This window comes from Phodopus roborovskii, unplaced genomic scaffold (genome assembly GCF_943737965.1).
Source record: "Phodopus roborovskii unplaced genomic scaffold, PHOROB, whole genome shotgun sequence".
Taxonomy (NCBI): Eukaryota; Metazoa; Chordata; class Mammalia; order Rodentia; family Cricetidae; genus Phodopus; species Phodopus roborovskii.
This window is the reverse complement of record NW_026126636.1, coordinates 1,361,471-1,380,896: the sequence shown is the minus strand read 5'-3', so window position 1 is coordinate 1,380,896 and position 19,426 is coordinate 1,361,471. Positions and strand designations below refer to the sequence as shown.

Genomic DNA, 19,426 nt, shown 5'->3' with positions numbered 1-19,426 from the left:
TTTTGCCAAGTGTCCCTATATAATAGTTTTATCACAAGTCTGACAGCCTCCATAAAAATCCCAGGCATTCTATATCAACAGCCCTCTTTGTACTAAGTTATTAAACATTAAATTTTTATTCGTCATTTGTATTCTGTTATGCAAAATAAGCTCCTTGATAAGATGTGTCTTCTTAATTGGGCCCTTGATGCTTCTTGGATCGGAGTTGTCAGATTAGCTGGAAGAAGAGGCACTGCATTGAGCCAGCGAGCTACCAGGAGACCAATAGCTTTGTAACAACGATATTAAGTTAGAGAGGCCAAGTGGAGGGCAGCACCAGGCTCAGGTGAGGCTTTGCATCTGTGCATGTCTTATGCTCAAGCACTTTTCTCCTGGCATCAGCAGGGCTGATGGAAATAGATTTGTTTGTTGTTTACAGCATGCAGCTGTGGGCAATGCTGCACGGGAGTTGTATAAGATTGAAGCAAATTTGTACTGAGACTAAAATATTGAGCTTTGCTCCCGTCAGCAGTCTCTGGAATCTTATTGTCGAAAACTTTATCTAGTTGTAACCTTCCCCAGGGTGATTTTCATTTGCAGCTGCCCTGTTCTGTCTCTCATCTCCTGTCCCGGCCCCCCCAGTCCCCCCCCAACTGCCACTGCAGCTTTAGTAGTTAGTGGGAGCCAGCCAGCCAGCCAGCCCTAGGCCGGCCCGAGCACAAGCTCTTCCTGACAGGGCCACACAGAAGGACCTGGTGCCGGGCGGCCATTTTCTCTCCCTAAGCCCTGGCTTCATGCTGCCACATGCAGCTGGCGCCTGCTGCCTCTGGTCACCTCTCTCTCTCTGCCCTTCTGTCTGCTGGCTGCATGGGCTCTGGACGTATAGAGGGTCCCTCACTTGTCAGTCTAGCCCAAGATATTTGGGCAGAGGGAAGGGCAGCTAATAGAATGCCTGTGTGCCTTTGGAAGAGAAAATTCTACTTCTACCATGTGATGCCTATTTTGGCGCCTGCAAGTTTCTCTTTGTCTCAGATGATGTGGAGAAGAAAAGGAAAAAAGATTTCTCCACTCCTGCTACTGCCCAAAAGCACAAAAACAAACAAAACAAAAATAAAGCTCAGATCTGCAGGGATCTTGGGGCACTGTCATTTGGAATGTAGAGGGGGTATATGCCACCATGGGCTGTGGTCAGGTCCAGGTGACCTGGGGACACAGTGGGCTGATTTTTCTGACAGAGCTCCTTTGTGTCTTTGAAAAGCAGTATGTGTGTACATAATACATGCATGAATGAGTCTTTTTTTATGCATGTCCATGTGTGTATGTTCATTTGCAGGTATATGCATGTGTTTGTCTGTGTTTGCAGATATGTGTCTGTATGTAGCTGTGGAATGCATATATCTGTGTCTGTGCATGTGTCTGTCTATATTGGGGTGTGTGTCTCTCTGTGTATATGTGTATGTTCTGGTATTTGAGTGAATATATGTCTGCATGTATATGTGTATCAGTGTATGACCATGTGTGTTTATGCATGTATGCAAAATTGTATAGCTATGTAACTATGTGTGTCTCTGCATGTCTTTAAGTATACACATGTATGTGTCTATATGTGATTCTGTGTCTCTGTGTGCATGTATGTTTACATATGCACGTGTCTCTATGCATGTATGTGCATTTATTTGTATATAATTTATGTGTCTCTATGTTTTTATTTGTGTATGTCCCTCTATGTGTACATGTGTTTATGTACTAAGTATATGTACTATGTATATTACTAAGTATACACATGTATGTATTTGTGGCTCTGTGTGCAGGTGTGCTACCAGTCTCTGATGAGGTTGAACATGGGCTTTCATTTTGTTGAGTACCAGACTCTGATACTCAGGGTGTCTTTGGAGGTAGGCTAAGTCCTTTCTGCCTGACTCTCCTTGGCTTAGAAGGACAGAAACGCTGTGGCTAAAATTGCTCCTTGTGCTAAGGTGAGCTGTCCTCCTCAGACCCTGTGGGAGGAGGATGTCACTCAGCCACAAATGCTTCCGCAGAGAAGTGGGGAGTTGTGGCCACCGTGGCTTCCTCCTGGTGGGGGACCCAGGCTCTTTATATAGCAGTGGACCCCATGCTGACCCCGCAGTGGGCATTTGGCTTAGGCTGGGGTACCTAGACAGCTTGTTTTGGACCATAATTTTGGGTCCAAGGTGAGACAACATCGTGGTGGAGCAAAACAGTCTCTTTTGGTGGCCACAAGGTAGACAAGAAGGAACAAGGAACAACTCCTGAGAACATACTCATTGCCTACTTCCTCGAACTAGATTCCATTTCTGGAACTTTCCCACCGCCTTCCATTAATGTTCCCAAATCATTCATGGACGAAGACATTAATTAGCTCAGAGCCCTCAGGAGCCAAACATCTGTCCCTGGGTGGAGTGGCTGGTTCATCACTCTCCACCCCAATTTCCACTCTTTTCTAATCAGGGTACCAAGGAGTTAGCCCTAGACTCACAGTGGTGAAAATGGAATACACCAATCAATGCCCTCTCTTGTAAGTCCAGATTCTTTGAGCTTTCATGAAACAGAAAGTTAGCAACCACCACACATGGCGCAGACCCAGACCGAATACCAAGACTGGCCAAATTGCAGAGAAGAACCGACAGCGGGGTGCCCAGCCCCAAATGATACATCTACAACATAATCCCTATATCTGAGACTCTGGGAACATCATGGACCGAAACAGAAAGACTGTAAGAACAAGAGGAGCAGGGTGTCTCCTGCAAGATAGTGTCTTCTGTATACAGCAGGGAGGCTGCACCCATGACATCGCAGCAGCATTAAACAAGACCTGCACGATGACCACGCCAGCTGAAATGCCAGCATGGATGCAGGAAAAACAATAGGAGCCTAAGCCTAGATGAAGGGCTACAGGCAATGGCTGAGAGAGGGTAAATCAGTCTTCTCCAGGGATGCGCACCAAATTGGTTATCCAGCGTCAGTCAAGAGGTCAGCCCCAAGCATATGTATACAAGTAACACTAAAGAGATTTGGAAGGTTGCATTTAAATTTATTGTCTGTGTATATACATATAACAATAAAAAAATGGAGATTCAGAGAAAAGGGAAACTTATAGATATCAAGTTAGTAGGGAGTCAGGGAAGTGTGGGGTAGATCTTGGACAAGTTGTGATACAAATGAATTGTAAGAGAATCTTAAAGAATTAGTAAGGTATACTATTTTGTTGTAACTAAGAAATAGATGAAAATGTATCAGCCTCTGCTACCGTATCCAGATATAGAAACATTGGCTTCAGGGGCAGCTGGAGCCCAGTGAACCTTTCTCTGTCTCTGTTCCACACACTACATGCTGTCACATCTGTGACTCAACTCTCCTCATACAGCATCAAGATGGCCACTACCACCAGCAGAGCCAGTCTTGAGTTGTAGAGGCATCCCAGTGGTAGAAGCTCATCTTGGTCCTGACAGCACTAGCTAAAATCTCAGGTCTGGATCACTGGAGCTCGAGGATGGCTGTAGAACCTCACTGTGGGGCCAGAACAGATGGAGGCTGGGGAGTGCTGAGTTATCGTGACCTGGGTATGAAGACGGAGCTGTTGTTGCAATTGGCATCTTCAGGCTTGTGGTGGTGGCAGTGATGGTCCTGCCATTTTGCCTGTGTTCTTCACCACATCTCCTTTTACAGACAATGGTATGAACCAGGCACCATGGATCTTTTTCAGCCTCCTAAATAGATTGTGTCTATAGGTCTACAGATATCTGTTCATGAAGGCCTGCTGGTGTGTTCATGGATCTGTGCACTCATGGCTCTCACTTGTCGGTTTTTGCCTGTCCCCAACCCTGCCCATCCTTAGAAGCCCAACACTGAAGCCAAGGCTGGCCTCAAACTCACTATCCTCCTGCCTCGATCTCTTAGTTACTGAGATTACAATCCTGTGTCACCATACCCAATTTCCCACTTATTTAATGATAACAGCAGCCAGTGCTACCCTTGGCCCACTGTGGATTTAACCTACTGTTGAACTCAGTATCATTTGAGTAGCAAAGACTGAAAACTCAGCCAAATAGATGGATGTGTCCCTAACCACTCAGAGCTCTGAGCTAGCTTGAATAGAAAGGAAAGTAAAGGAGCATGCAGGAGATTCGAGACCCCACCCCCCCATCTTTAACTTCTCTGATAATATAACAAGATAGGGTGGCTAGAACACCTGCAAAATTAAGGTCCCTAAATTACTACCAAGGACAAGGAGATTCTGTGGCCTATATTATTAGCTCCCACCCAGGTCCAGAGTCACTGGGGAAATGTGAAGCCCCCATTCTGCAGGTCTTGCCACACACAGACTACGAGAGTGATAAAAAGACAGACATTATCTACATTCTAAATACATATAGGTTAATGAAAAGATCACTATATTCTGGTAATCCATAATTCTCCCAAGATAAAGGACTCCCTCCTGTATATTCGAGAGCCAATAGCCACTTGGTTTGGAGTGGCCTTGGTTTCAGCTCCTGGCTGTGTTTTGACATTTCAAATTTGTAGAGGTCATGTGTGCAGCGGGAATGGCTTGCTAGAACACTGATGATAATATTCCTGGCAGGCGCAGGCTCTGGAAATTCCGGTTTCATGATATCTCATTATCTGCAGGTGCCATAATGGGAAAGGGAATGCAGAGCTGTCAATCATGGAGGAACATTTGGAAACGCCACTGCCGCATAAAAGCTTTTGATGACTGCCCCCCCCCCCTTTGCTCAACGAAGGAGCTCAGAGAGAGCACCTTGCAAGCAACTAGGCTGCATCAGGCAAAATGGCATGGCCATGGTCATCTGATGGAGCTGGTGCCACTGAGTGCCTCACCTGTCCCACATCTAAGTCACAGGAAGGTGTCTCTGTCAGCAGAGGAGGTGTAGGTTCCCTTTATCACAGCAACTCTTGGCATCTCCCTGCTAAGGCTATTACACGAGGCACTGTCTGTCACCCAGTACTGAAGCCTTAGATGCTGTTCTGCGTTCCCTGAAATCTTTGAGAACCCTGGTGAAGCAGCAGTGTCTGAAATAGAACCCTGGAGAATGATGATTTTATAGTTTGGGGGCTCTTGCAAATTAGGTATCAGCAAAGGCACGATTTAGGTGCACTGAGAGCGTGGGTTGAGTTCGGGGTGCTTTGATTATTTACCTTGTCCTTTGACCTCTCCCAGGAATTAATTTGGGTGAGTTTCAAAAATTCTCAGAAGATGGGCGTAGCGGTTAAGAGCACTGGCTGATGTTGCAGAGGACCTGGGTTCTATTCCCAGTCTGCAGGGGGTGACTCACCACTGTCTAGCTCCAGCCCCAGGGGATCTGACACCCTCTCTGGCCTCCTCAGACTCTGCATGCATGTGGCACACAGATGTAAATGAAGGCAAAGCACACATACACATAAACACAAAACAAAATTTTATTGAAACATAACTAAATATGGAGTCTCTGAGGTAAAAACAATTATTTTTAAACTCACTTAAAACTAGTGTTCAGGGCTGGAAAGATGGTTAAGGGTACAAACTGCCCTTAAAGAGGACCCAAATTCAGTTCCCAGCACCCATGTTCAATTAACTCACAATCTCCTGGGACTCCATCCCCAGGGCATCCAATGCTTCAGGACTCCTTGGCCATCTTCACTCACATGTACCCACTCACCTGGACACACATACACTTACATATTACAAATCTTAAAATAATGAAAATAAAAATTAGCATCCAGCCAGACATGTTGACCTTTGCCTGTCAGGCCAGCACTCAGGAGGCCGAGGCAGGGGGATTATGAATTCAAAACCTGCTATGTGGACATTCAAAACGTCTCTAACTTCCCTCTCTGTGGCTGCTCTGGGATGGTGCATTGCCCCATTGCCTCAGGGATACAAGGAAAAGATGTGGAGTTCAGGAGTCTCCTCAAGGGGTGAATTTATCGAAACATGTGAACAAATATCCAGGACTCACGCAGACTGACATCGGGAGCTGTGGACACACACAACTCTAGAGGACAGGGCTCCCATGGAAAGCTGAGAGCTAAGTGGGGCTCAGTGAGTAAAAGGGGCCATCCCTTCCTAGATTCTTTCTTTCTCCCTGCTCCCTGCTGTCTTCAAGTGGCAGCTACTTTCAGCTCCAGTGAGATTTCAACAGGAAGAAATGGCTGGCAGGCGCCGCCAGCTTTGCTACGAAGTTGGACATTCACACTTGCATTTCTCAAACTCCAAGCACAGTCACTGGCTCTCAGTGACAACTCATATGTGCATAGGGCTCGTTTTGATCATACTGACCCCCACTTCATTTCAAATCATTCTGGCAACCTATGTAGATTTTAAGGACGATACAAGGAAACCTCATGTCTTGGACGTCTGATTGACAAGGCTCCTGATGACAAGTAGAAACTCCTCTTGGCTAGCAGGACATCAGGAGGCCAAGTCCACAGCTTACCAGAACCACAAGTCAAAGCCGATTTGTCTGCCATGGAAGAATTTCACTCATAGGATTGACTTTCATTTCTTACCGGATGAATATTTTTGTTCTTAATAGAGTCCCTTCCCCTTTCTCTCTCCTTCTTTCCCTCTTTTCTTCCCCCTCCCTTTCTCTTCTCCCTTCCCCCCCTTCTCTCCATCTTTACTTCTTCAGCTGTAAGTTTGTGCCCTGCAGAAGTCTCAAAGCCCTTCCTCAGGATCCCCCCATGGGAGATACTTGCTAGTAAGTAAGAGCAGCTGCTGCAGAAGGCCATACTCAAGGCCTAACAGGAAGGGGACCCCTTTTAACCTGGAGGTTAATGGGTTGGAGTTGTGGGTGGCATCTCTCTTTACCACGCCCCCCCAACCCTTGCTCTTGAGGATAGAATAGGCAGGAAGTAGTAACCACCGTGGAAAATATGAAAAAATGCCCACATGGCCTCCCTCAGCAGTGATGTGCCTGCGTCTGGGACAACGTCACTGACTGTTGGAAAGAGCGGCTGTAGCGGGGATAGGGATGGAGGTGAGGGAGGGAGGGGATGGGAGCACCACGCCACCCTCCTCCATGATGCAAAGGTAGGGGTGACAAGCTCAGTGTTAAGCCAAGTGACCTGGGGACAGCACACATAGGGTGAAACTCCAGACTCAACATTTCACTGTCTCCTTGGGCCTCAGTTTCCTCTACCGTAGAATGATTTTAATCCACCCACTCTGGTGGAGTGGGGCACTAATGGGCAGAAGTGATGTGTATGGAGGGCTCAGTCCAGCCCGGAAATATCAAAATTGTTTAATAAAGGAGAAACAGAAAAGTCTTTGTGTTGTGTCAACAACCTAACATCCAGGGGTTGGAGAGATGCTCAGTGGTTAAGAGCATTGGCTGCTCTTGCGGAGGATGCGGGTTAGTTTCCAGCACCCATATGGTGACTCAGAACCACGCCCTTTTATGGCCTCCACAGTTTATGTGATGCACATAAACTCATACAGGCAAATGCATACACATGAATGAAATTAATAAAATACAAATTCTCAACAACAACAACAACAACAACAACAACAAACCCAAGAGTTGTCTAAACAGGACTTGAGACAGATAGGGAAGCAGCAAGCCCTCAGAAATGAACAAGTAGAGAGAAAGCGGCAGAATGTTGGTGTCTTGGTTAACTTTTCCATTATGTTATGAGGCATCATGACCTGCAGATGGCAAGCTACAGAAGAGTTCATTGGGACTTACACTTTCAGAGGGGTAGAGTCCATGACCATTGTTGTGGGGAGCATGGTAGCAGTAGCTGAGAGCTTGAATCCGGTCCACAAAGGTGAGGCAGAGAGGTCTAACAGAGGATGGCATGGCACGGACTTTTGAAACCTCAAGCCCACCTCTACCCCAGCAGCACACCTTCTTCAACAAAGCCACACCTCCTAACCCCCCCACACCAACTGGGTTCCAGGTATTGAAGCATATAAGCCTCTAGAAGCCGGTTTCATCCAAACCAACACAGTCAGAAAACCCTTGTGTTAGGTCAGCATAAAGAGCATTTATATAACTTTATTGTCATTCTATACTGAGCTATGAGCATGCTTACAAAACTGGACCCTGCAAATGTAATCTCTGTGTGCATGTGTGTATTGATGCCTCTGTGTGTGTGTGTGTGTGTGTGTGTGTGTTCATGTCCCACTGCTTATGCTCAGAGGCATTCCTGAACACTATGGGATGTCCAGCCATTATCGTTTTTTTTTCATAAAATGAATGAGAAAATAAAAATATTTATATTATTATTATTATTGTTGTTGTTGTTGTTGTTATTATTATTTGCTGTGCTGGTGAGGAAACCTAGGACTTTGTATGTGTTATGGCTCATTCCCAGATCAATGATTCTATTTTAAAATCCAGCACCACAGAGACTGGAACGTGCAGCACAGCGACCAGTTGAGCCCTCATTCTCAAGCATAGCAGCGTGAGGCACAGGCGGCCACGGCTGGGCCTCTGGCCTCCTTGTTTCTCCGTGGGCAGTTTTGCCCAGAGTGTTGATCCCTGAAAGTGACTGCTGTGGTGAATCCTGAGGAGAGTGGTTGCTCTTATTAACAAGGGAGGTGGTGTGAGCCATGTTCTTGTTCTTTTGTAAAACAGGTAGTTACTCATTTCAGTTGTGTGTCTGTTTGTGCAGTGCATGCCTGCAGGAGTTCTGGAAGGCCTGAAGGGGGAGCACATCCCTCTTGAACTGGAGTAACAGGCAGTTGTGAAGTCTCCACTGGGTGATGCTGGGAACTGATCTCATGTCCTCTGCAAGAGCAGTTCGTTCACTTTTCATCACTGAGCCGCCTCTCCAGCCTCTTCAGATATGTTCTTGCTTTGTGCCTTTCCAGTTTCTTGGGCTCTTAGGAGCTTTCATCTCTTCCTCTCCTTTCGTTCTTACGTCTTATTTCCCTCCTACTCTGGATCTGGAGTGTCCTTCAAAGGCTCCAGTGTTGAAGACTTGTTCCCCAGTTCTGTGCTACTGGGAGGTGGTACCAGCTTTGAGAGGTGGAGCCTACTGCGCGGGGGCATTTCTTTACATCTCCGTGTCCTGGGCTTCATGGGGGATTGTGGGACAAGGGTCCCTCCCTGTCTAATTTGCTTCTTAGCTCTGAAGAGATCACATTTTGCATTCAATCTCCTGCTGTGAGATGCTACATCATTACACAGGCCTAAAAACACCGGAGCCGATAGGCCTTGGGTGGAGAGAGCTATCAGGTGAAGTAAACTTTCTCCTTATAAGTTGACCCTCTGTGGTGGAATCTGTGATAGGGATGAGAAGTGGACAGAACCCTCCTGCACCCCATCCTACTCTCAGCTAACAGCTCCTCTCCAACAGAACCTATAGGAGAGAGGGCTAGGCCTCAATCCTATCCCATGGTGCTTTGCTGGCTGGTGGAGTGACACCTGTGCAAACTCATCATGGGAAGGAAACAACAAGGACCTTCGGGAGCTGTGAGCCTGCCTCACATTTTCAGACAGCTGCTGGGTTTGCTGCACATAAGTACCTAAATCCCCAGCAGGACCAAGTAAGGAACTACCTCATGGGTTTTCCACCCTGCTAGCTGGTCTTGGCTCTGAAATTTCAGCACATCATCCTTCAAACTACATAGAGTTTGGTCTTGGATTTGTTAGCTAATTTCATCCAAGCACAGCATCCAAGGGACTACTTGAGACGCTTGCCTCCTTAGGAAGCAATGGACGTGGCCTTTTGCACTCTGACCCAGACACCCTCCCCCAGCCTACTTTTTTTCTGAATCCTACAACTGCAGCCCCCTGACTTCATTGGGGAAATCTGGAAAGTTGTCCCATGGCTAAAGCTGTTTTTTCTACTTTTACCTAATTGGTTTTGTTTTCTTATTCATGTGGGTTTTAAATCCATGAAGGGGTGATTTTTATAAATATTCTGCCTGGCTGCATGTCCCTAAGAGGGTAACTAGGCACATGCCTTGGAATCTTAAAAAACAGGAGGGGTGGGCCTGGGGAGATGGCTTTGAGGCTAAGAGTGCACTCCCAGGGCATGGGACAACAGTCTGGTTTCCAGAACCTATGTTAAGGCTAAAAAGCTACAGCTCCCTGTGGCTTTAAACTCCATGATCTCAATCTCTCTCTGTCTCACACACACATACATACACACACACACTCAAATAAATTAAGACAATATAAAAGCTTTTAAAATGAGAACATAATAAGCCCTGAGAATCAGCATTACAGATGAAGATTAACAGGCAAGGTATGTGTCTGTGTATATGTACATATGTGTACCTATGAGAGTGTGCATCCATGGTGTGAATGTGTGTATCTGTGTGTATGCCTGTGCACAAAAGTGCTTGTATGACCGTGTGTGTGTGTGTGTGTGTGTGTGTGTGCGCACACGTGTGCGTGCGTGCATGCTGCCACAATGAAACAAACTGATGAAGGTACTTCCTTTCTTCCCTCATCCACTTCCTATTCTCCCTCCTCCTCTCCCCTTCCATCTTCCCTTCCTTTCTTCCTTTCTCTTTTTCTTCCACTAACGAAGGCTGGAGAAGGCTGGAGAGATGGCTTAGCAGTTAACAGAACTTGATCTTGAGGGGTGGAGTGTGGATGCCAGCAGCCCCTGTAAAAGCCTCACCTCCCTCAAACTCCTGTAGCACCAGCTGCAAGGAATCTTACAGCCTCTTCACACCTTACTGTGGTGTGTGTGTATACACTCATGTGGACACACAAATACACACACAACAAAAATAAATGAAATAAATCCTTTAAACAGAAAGATGATGGAACTCCATTGCCAGTCAGAAAAGCAAAGCCAACTGATCCCTTCACTCTGTCAGAAAGAACAGCTTCCCTCTTCAGTTGAACTAGATGAACATGGGACAGAGCAGCTGGAAAGTGACTCTTGTCATCTCTGACTCAGGCTCCCCACATCCCAATCCCTCCAGGCACTTGCCTAGCCTGCCTTCCTTCCTTTGCTGGCCCCCCCAACGCCACCCCCCAAGGGCTTCCACACCTCAGAGGGAAGCTCCATGTCCCAGTTCCACTGGGGATCAGGGGAACTCCCCACATTATGAAAACCTCCCCATGGGGACTGCCTGACACATATTTTACTTTTAAATGTTTAAGCCGATTGATTCTTTCTGACAACGTTTTCTTACAGGCTTTCTCCGCCTAATGAATCTGAGCCTTTGCAAGTGGCTTGTGATTGACAGAGCCACAGACTGACAGCTTCTTCGAAGTTTCTTCGAAGACTAGGGTTTATGGCAGCCTATTTAGGCTCAGGTGAGCAGGCAATGCGGGGGGTGGGGGATGGAGGCTGTGTGTGTGTGTGGGGGGTCCCATTCCAGAATGTGGCCTTGATTGCCTGTCTGCATCTCCCTAAAAATCACTCCAGACTTTTGGATCCTCAACAAACATTGCGTCAGTCTCCAAGACTTGTAACCTGGGTGACCGATGTCAAGACACTCCATGAGTTAAATATGCCCTTTGTCATCATGAAGTTCTGGCTTGCAAGGTTGGAGAAGAGCAGAGCTGGCTCCAGAGGACACTGGATGCAACTGTCCCTAGGCTAGATGTCAGGAGAAGAGCTGCTGACCAGAGTGATAGCAAGACCTACAGATAACAAGGCCACCAACAGGGGAGAGTGGTGGGCAGCGAAAGGCACTGCCTCTAATTTATGATTTTGCCAAGAGGACCGGTCACTCAAGGACAAGCCTTCTGCCGTGGGCAAAGGGTCAGGGACAGAGGGACACTGTGATGCTGAGCTGAGGCTGGAGGGCCACTGAGGGAACAATCAGGAGAGTTCATGAAGGGTGTGTCAAAAATGTTTGGAATTTATCCTACTGCCAAGGCAGTTAGTAAGCTTCCCCGAGGAAGGGAATGGCAAGTGGGAAATACTGCTTACAAGGAAGGACCTTTCTGCAGCACACATGCTGATATTAGAGAGGGGGACTCCAGAGCCAGAGCCAAGAAAAGGAACCTGAATAAAGCCATGGGTTAGTTAGCTGGTGTGTTGTTGTGAATGAAAACCAGACAGAGACAGCTTATGGGAGCAAGGCCGTGTCTTGGCTCATGGTTTCAGAGGGTTCAGCTTGCTTGACTGCGTGTTCCTGGGCAGAACATCATGAAGGTGGATGGGGAAGAGATTCCTCATCACATGGCAGATAGGAGTGGGCTGGGGGGGGGTACTAGACTCCAGTGTGGCTTCCAAAGAACACTCTTCTAGTGTTCCTCCAGCTGAGTCCCACTGCCTAGGTCCCAGAACCTGCCCAAAGAGTGCCCTGTGCTGAGAGACTTCAAAGTTAACCCAGGGCTGTCACCCCCCAGCAGGTTCACTGAGCAGCTCTAAGGATGGGAGCAGTTACATTGAGGAAGCAGGTCATTTTTTAAAATATTTTATTTTTAAGTCTCTCTCCTTCTCTCTCTCTCTCTCTCTCTCTCTCTTTCGTGTGTGTGTGTGTGTGTGTGTGTGTGTGTGTGTGTGTGTAGGACCATATGAATGCAGGTGCCTGGGGACCGTAATTAAGTATCTAATCTCCTGGACCTGGAGTTACAGGAGGCTGTGAGCTGCCTGATGTGGGTCCTGGGATCTGATTTCAGGTCCCCTGGAAGAGCAGCAGGTTTTTTTTTATTTGTTTTTAATTTTTGTTTTTTGGGTTTTTTTTTTTTTGTTTGTTTGTTTTTGATTTTTTTGTTTTTTTGTTTTTTTTTCCCACTAAAGATCTTTTTCCATTCCCTGAAGATGGGTAAGTTCGAGGAGGCACTTATGCTAGAGATCAGTTAGTTAATGCAGGGCTCATTGAAGCAGCTGTTTCTTTCTCTCTTATCTAGGTAATTGGAAACCAACCAGCTTAGTTGCAGCCCCACTGATTAGACACAGGTAGCCAGTTTAACAGTGTAATCCAACAGGTATGCAGGCTTGGGTGTAAGCCACAGGTCAGGGCTGAAGACTCTTCACAGTCTATGTAATAGGGAGACCAGCTTGGATATTTTTTCACCTAGTTAAGTAAAGTGTAGCCACACTAATTGCTGCTGGCCATATGCTAGTATGGGACAGTCTCTTTCGACTGTGGACAGCAGCTCCCTCCAGGTCCATCCCCACAACTGTTCTTCTAACATGTCCTGGTCTGGATCATTGTTCAAATGTGTCCAGCCAGACTGAGCATCTGTTTGGAGAGAACGTATCTGTAGCATGTAGACTTCCCACCTGAATACCTCAGACCTCATAAAAATTACAGAAGGGTTTGTCACCGTCTCCAAAGCATGGAGAGCAAGAGTCATCCCTGGCTCTGGGAGCTTGCAGGCATCCGCACTGCAAAATGAGTGTAAGTCCCCAGCCCAAGGTTGCTGATGTTGACCAGGATGGGAACCTGGGGCTCTTCCTACATTTCAGTCTTCTGATGAAATATACAGAGGACTTGAGGCCGTTGTGTCTTAACAGAGGTCTTTAAGCCTATGTTAGTTTGTAGCGATTTTTCCCAGTAGTTACAGTTACTTCCTTCCGGTTGCAGAAATCCCCCCCCCCCCGCCTTTTCATGATTTAAAATAGGATGGGGTGAGCAGCCCCTGCCCCCCCATTCATGCCCAAAGGGATTTCACAGGCAGAAATACAGGCAAGAAAAAGTAAAGACGAAACTTCCAGGGACCTTAACCGTCATTCCAGGAGATATTGGAAGCAAGAATAAAATACCTCTGAGGGTTTTCTCCAAAGAGATGAAAAGGAAAATGGCGCCCCCCCCCCCCCGCGGGCCCAAGGAAAATTTGGCCAAAATCCGGGGATGGTCACAGCCTGTATCCCAGGCAGTAGCTCAGAGAGTGACATGGCAGAGCAGTAAATTACAGAGTCTTCCAGGAATGGTGCCAGAGAACTTGACATTTCGCATTCCCTCACACATTGGCAGCTGTCACCATGGGTAACAAAATGCAGGCACTACCCACCGGCTCAATAGGTAGCCTGTCCCCCAGAATTTAGAAGCACCGTCTCTATTCTTGACAGCCCCATGTCCAAGGTCGCAGCTCCAGATGTAGTTTTGATAAGGCAGAACCACATACGTGTAGTGGCTATGGTGTTTTGTGAATATACATGTTGGGTTTAGATTAGACTCGAGGAAGCTGACAGCTTGGGCCTGCATAGGTTTGGCGCCAGAGCCTGCATTCTTCCATGTGTGTTCCCTCATTACTAAAATAGGACATTGTCATTGAGAATGACGTGCAAAGTTCAGATAAAAGGCATACAGGCGCCTTTTGCTGCTGCGTCCGCAGCCATGAGTATGCTCAGGCTACAGAAAAGGCTTGCCTCTAGCATCCTCCCTCTGCTGTGGTAAAAAGAAGGTCTGGTTGGACCCCAATGAGACCAATGAAATCTCCAATGCCAACTCCTGTCAGCAGATCCGGAAGCTGACCAAAGATGGGCTGATCATCCGGAAGCCCGTGACTGCACTCCCAGACCCGATGCAGGAAAAACACTTTTGCTCGACGAAAGAGCAGGCATGTGGGCATAGGGAAGTGGAAGGGTATTACCAATGTGAGAATGTCCGAGAAGCTGACCGGGATGAGAAGGATGCGGATCCTGAGTCGACTTCTCAGGAGATACGGTGAATCCAAGATTGGCTGCTGTATGTACCACAGCCTGTACCTGAAGATCTAAGGAAATGTTCTCAAAAACAAGTGGATTCTCATGGAGCACATCCACAAGCTGAAGGCAGACAAGGCCCGCAAGAAGTTCCTGGCTGACCAGGCTCTGAGGCTTGCAGGTCTAAGACCAAGAGAGCACGAAAGCACCAGGAAGAAGTCTCCAGGCCAAGAAGGAGGAGATCATCAAGACTCTGTCCAAGGAGGAAGAGACCAAGAAATAAAGCTTCCCTAGTGTCTGTACATGGTGGGTTACCTGTGGCCTCGGGTGGATAAGTCATTAAAATAAAACAAGCCTTTAAAAAATAAAAAAGACACACAGGCAATTTGGAAACATCCATCCTGATGCAATTATCGTGTTTGATTACAAATCTTGTGTGAGAGAGATAGGAATTAGATGGCATTATATGTAATTGACAGATATATAACAACAAAAATATTATATATTTAATGTATGCACAACTGATCCTGCTTCCCTGGACACAATGCTCCCATTAGTCATGAGAAGTCACATAGCTTCTCTATTTGGATAGGCTGGCACTGTATTCATGAGGATTGTGTAGACAAGTTATTAACGGAACAAAATCATTTGTACTAGGCAATAAAACACCCATTCATTTACCCGATTTCACTTTGACTTCTTCTAAATCACAATTAAAGTGATCAAAAATTGAGCCTATATTCCTTTCTCTTTTCTAATGACTTTGTTTTTTGCTTTGAAAGTTCTCTATGTTTTTGCAGTGCATGTTGACCCCATGTGTCCACTGCCTACAACTTCCTCCTGCATCTCTCTCCCAGCTTCATGTCCTCTTTGTATTTGTTTATTGTCATTAATAATCCCTTGTGTTTAATTCGTGCCCATGTGCACATGAGTGTGTGGTCATCCATGAGTAGCCCACCATAGCCATTTGCCCAAAAGAGCATAACTTTGCCAACTGAGAAAAATTTCTCCAGTTGTCATCAACAACCTTCCATATGAATAAGGACTTGGGGTTACTCCTACGCTTCTGCTGGAACTTTGACTGGCTTGATCTTTCACAGGTCCTCTGCAGATGACCATAGCTGTTGTGACTTCATGAGTACAACACCGTCGGGTGCAGAGGCTGTGTTTCACAGCAATCTTACCCATCATCTGAGTCGTAAGTTCTTTACACTCCCTCTTTTTTGTCTGTTTTTCGAGACAGGGTTTCTCTGTATTGCTTTGGAGCATGTCCTAGAACTAGCTCTTGTAGACCAGGCTCGAACGAGGCTCGAACTCACAGAGCTCCACCTGCCTCTGCCTCCCAAGTGCTGGGATTAAAGGTGTGCGCCACAAACACCCGGCTCATGCTCCCTCTTCTGTGGTATTTCCTATGCCTGTATCCAGGGAGGTTGCTATAGAGCACACATATATGGCTGAGCACTCAATAGACACTTAATCTCAGCACCACTAAGAAAGATGCCTTCTCTGAGCAAGGTTGAGAGCATCATACATTTATATGTATAAATAAAATGTTAGAATGCAGTTTGACAATTTGACCATTTAGCAAAATGACAACAGTAGGTTGCCACACTAGGGCTTATAATACTCCAAATTATGGGCCTTTGAAAAATGGGTTTACAATATAAGACATGCAATCCCTCCTGAGAGTCTGGTCATATATCTAATCAGAAACAAATTGTTTGCCCCAGGGCCACATGCCACACATCTCTCCAGCAGGTCCGTGTAGTGTACATTTCACCTTCTGGCAGCATGTAAGCTAGCCAGCAGGGAGGATCTTTCCTGGTCAGTACCAGCTTGGTTCTCTTTGTCTTTGAAAGTATGTGGTGTCTGCAGCAATAGTCTTACCATCAGGTTACGATAGAAAATCTAGATGAGTGATAACATCCCTTGATGTTTTAGATGCCTTCCTGACATGTAACTCTCTTAGCCATAACTAGTAATGTGCAACTTTGTGGAAAATATTTTATATTCCATACTGGTAATCTTGATTGTAATAGGTCCAAATATTTAAATGATTGATAATGTATCTTAACCACATCAACGACTATTAGGAACTGAACTGCATGTTCCATTTGATGGAATTTAAGATGAGACTAACCCTGTTCCTCTCTGGATCAGCCATACATTCTTTGCAGATAGGGTTTTTCTTGAAAGATAGCTTCTGCTTTAGGGTAGATGGTGTTCAACACATTGGTTTGCCTGAATCCCTTCAAACCATGGGGCGTTTGGGCCCATCCTAATGATCTGGCAGTTTCTGCCACCTTCAGTCGCCAGTCAGGAAGGTGGCATTCTGTCTTCTTGTCCACACACATTGACTTCGCCCTGAATTGCATCAGCATCCATCTGAAGGAGTTTCCATCGACAACCGGGGTTCTGATTTTTAATTAGCAATACCCCTCCTCAGCTGCCCCAGTACTAATGACTCACAACAGAAGTGAGAGTGTGACAAATGGATGTCTCCCGTCCAGAGCTGCATCTGCTGTGCAAGGCAGTGGCAGCAATGTTGCACGCTACTCACTAAAGCCAATGTTTGGTGGCAGTGCCGACTCTGAGAGCCTGTGTTTGAATCCAGCAGGGACCCTGAAAACTCTCTATAGGTGATCATGCGCTCTCCCTGAGACAGTGGGCAGAGTCAGTGATGACACCTCCTCTGCCCACATCACCACCAGCTCCGTGACCATGTGACTTCTCTGAGCTCTTCTGTGTGGACTCAGGAAACTCTCAGTGCTGCCCAACATGTCAGAGCCACCTTGTCCATGGCTACAAGGCTACATAGACAAGTGAAGTCAGAGTCAACCACCTGGGTGCATTCCAAGGCTCTAGGAACTTTGTGCACTCTGCCTATGTAGGCTAAATCAGTACTTATATGTTTTCATCTTAAATTACATATTTTATGGGGCTGGAGAGATGGCTGAGTGGTTAAGAGCACTGACTACTCTTCCAGAGGACCTGGGTTCAATTCCCAGCACCCATATGGCAGCTCACAAACATCTGTGAATCTGATTCCATGGAATGGAACACCATGTGAAAACATCAGTACACATAAAAATAAAAAGCAAAAGCCAAATTACATATTTTATTACTATATATGAATTATACAAATGACGGGTTTCATTATGACATTTACCCCCTTATGTCCTCTTGTCCCCCTTCTCTTCTTCCACTGTTTCTTTCTGTCCCCTATTGGGTCCCTCTTGTACTGTCCTGTGTGTGTGCGTGCCCGTGCGCGCGCACGTGTGTGTGTGTGTGTGCGCGCGCGTGTGCGTGTGTGTGTGTGTGTGTGTATTCCCCTTAGAAGAGAAAACAAAAAATAGTGGATGTGTCTTTCTGAGTCTGGCTTATTTTGCTAAATATCTTTTCCTATTACTGTGATAGAACACCATGACCAAGGCAACTTAAGGAAGAAAGAGTTTATCTTTCCTTCAGATAAGGTTTCAGAAGGATGAGAGTTCATGATGGCAGAGCAAAGACATGGCAGTTGGAACAGGAAGCCGAGAACTCACATCTTGAAGCACAACCAAGAATCAGAGAGGGCAAACTGGGATTAAGTGAGGCATTTTTTGCACTCAAGGCCTGCCCCAGTAACATACCTCCTCCACCCGGGCCACAGCTCCTAAACATTCCCCAACAGAGCCACCAGCTAGGGGCCAGATATTGAAGTTTGGGAGCCTATGGGGTCATTTTCTTCCAAACCACCACAATGATGGTCCCCAGTTCCATTCGTGTGTGTGTGTGTGTGTGTGTGTGTGAAATTTTCATTCTCTGCATCAGAATGATATTGCATTGCATATATGTATATTTAATACTGTATTTTAGCTATTCTTCTAGTGATGGCATGGAAACACAGATCTTTCAGCATCTCTGTGGTGTGCTTATTTGGTTTCTTTCAGGTATATACTCAAAAGTGGCATATTGGGTCATATAGAAATTCTGATTTTAAGTTTTCTGTAACTCACCACAGATGTTCACCCTGGCCAGATTAATGTGTGTTCTCAGCAACAGTATGCGAAGCCCCTTATATTTGAATCATCACTTTCTTGATGTTAGCCATTCTGACTGGGAAGAGATGAGCTCTGTGCGGTAGTGGTGTGTGCACTGGGCAAGCTGGCGTCTCGTACCACTTCCTCTCTTCTTTTGTGTTTGTGTGGTCCTGCAGCAATTCCCTGTTATGGCATCATGGCAGCCCACTCCAAAGCTCTTAGCCTCTATCTTACTCTTGGACACTTAGCTGATTAGAGTATATCAGTACTTTAATGAAATGTTTGGCCAAGGCATGGTGGTTGAATTGTAAGTTGTGCTATTATTACTATAAATTATTTTACATCATATCCTGGAAACTAGTATTTAGTGCTCATCTGTGCTCCAAACATCACTTGTGTTGATTTATAAAATCCTCACTGCTTCCCAACTGGGAAGGAGTTTCTTCAGGTACAGATGGAAAAACCAAGTTGAAACCAAAGTATCTGGTTGTGTTATAGAATCCTAAGTGTTGATCATACGCCACCTATGCAGAAGAGATGGTTTGTTGGTTTAGGGCTAAAAGTAATTATAGGGATGTGTAGCTCCCATTACTGAATAGAAACAATTCTGAGTAAGTTTTCTTGGATGGGTCTTAGGACACCTTTGAATCTATGTGATTATGTGATGGCCATCCTTTCCTTAAAACACTAGGGTCTTGACTTGCTATAGAAATGAAGATGATGACATGGAAGGTCTACCACATGACCTTTATGGCATGGTGTCACGCAGTGTCTGTGAAATTACTATGGATGTCAAGGATGCTTAGGTTGAAAAGTCATAGACTGAGAATCTGAGAAGATATGCAACAAAAGTCACATGGCTCTGTGGAAGAGACTAAAAAGATGAAGATAAT

The 19,426-nt window shown here is 46.0% G+C and overlaps 1 pseudogene; it reads left to right on the top strand.

Moving 5' to 3' along the window:
- Window positions 1-14,203: 14,203 nt before the first annotated feature.
- Window positions 14,204-14,816, top strand: LOC127238546 (60S ribosomal protein L19-like; annotated as a pseudogene).
- The last annotated feature ends 4,610 nt before the right edge of the window (window positions 14,817-19,426 follow it).